The 1123-nt window shown below is 40.1% G+C and overlaps 1 non-coding gene across 1 annotated transcript; it reads left to right on the forward strand.

Moving 5' to 3' along the window:
- Window positions 1-586: 586 nt before the first annotated feature.
- On the forward strand, window positions 587-694 carry LOC148561782 (small nucleolar RNA R71). Its single transcript, XR_015887364.1, has one exon. It is a non-coding gene; the product is annotated as a small nucleolar RNA R71 (small nucleolar RNA).
- The last annotated feature ends 429 nt before the right edge of the window (window positions 695-1123 follow it).

Genomic DNA, 1123 nt, shown 5'->3' on the forward strand with positions numbered 1-1123 from the left:
GATCAGAGACTAGATTTGCTAAATTAGAAGCATTTTGTTCAGAGTTCTCTGTCTGTTGATGAGTTGATGATGGAAAAGGCTTGCTATTGCTAAACCTGTTTCTTCCACCATTATTAAAGCCTTGTTGGGGCTTTTGATCCTTCCATGAGAAATTTGGATGATTACTCCATGTTGAGTTATAGGTGTTTCCATAAGGTTCACCTAAGTAATTTGCCTCTGCTATTGCAGGGTGCTTAGGATCATAAGCTTCTTCTTCAGAAGAAGCCTCTTGAGTACTGTTGGATGCAGCTTGCATTCCATGCAGACTCTGAGAGATCATATTGACTTGCTGAGTCAATATTTTATTCTGAGCTAATATGGCATTCAGAGTATCAACTTCAAGAACTCCCTTCTTCATAGGCGTCCCATTACTCACAGGATTCCTTTCAGTGTACATGAACTGGTTATTAGCAACCATGTCAATGAGTTCTTGAGCTTCTGCAGGCATTTTCTTTAGGTGAATGGATCCACCTGCAGAGGTATTCAATGACATCTTTGATAGCTCAGATAAACCATCATAGAATATATCCAGGATGGTCCATTCTGAAAGCATGTCAGAAGGACACTTTTTGGTCAACTGTTTGTATCTTTCCCAAGCTTCATAGAGGGATTCACCTTCTTTCTGTCTGAAGGTTTGAACATCAGCTCTAAGCTTGCTCAGCTTTTGAGGAGGAAAGTACTTGGCTAAGAAAGCCGTGACCAGCTTATCCCAAGAGTTCAGGCTGTCTTTGGGTTGAGAATCCAACCATAATCTAGCTTTGTCTCTTACAGCAAAAGGGAAAAGCATGAGCCTGTAGACTTCAGGATCTACTCCATTAGTCTTAACAGTATCACATATCTGCAAGAATTCAGTTAAGAACTGAAAAGGATCTTCAGATGGAAGTCCATGAAACTTGCAGTTCTGCTGCATTAGAGAAACTAATTGAGGTTTCAGCTCAAAGTTGTTTGCTCCAATGGCAGGAATGGAGATGCTTCTTCCATGTAAATTGGAATTAGGTGCAGTAAAGTCACCAAGCATCTTCCTTGCATTATTATTATTTTCGGCTGTCATCTCCTTTTCCTGTTTGAAAATTTCTGAAAGGTT

The sequence above is a fragment of the Arachis ipaensis genome, chromosome B6, assembly GCF_059453495.1.
Source record: "Arachis ipaensis isolate K30076 ecotype BB chromosome B6, ASM5945349v1, whole genome shotgun sequence".
NCBI classification, from domain to species: Eukaryota; Viridiplantae; Streptophyta; class Magnoliopsida; order Fabales; family Fabaceae; genus Arachis; species Arachis ipaensis.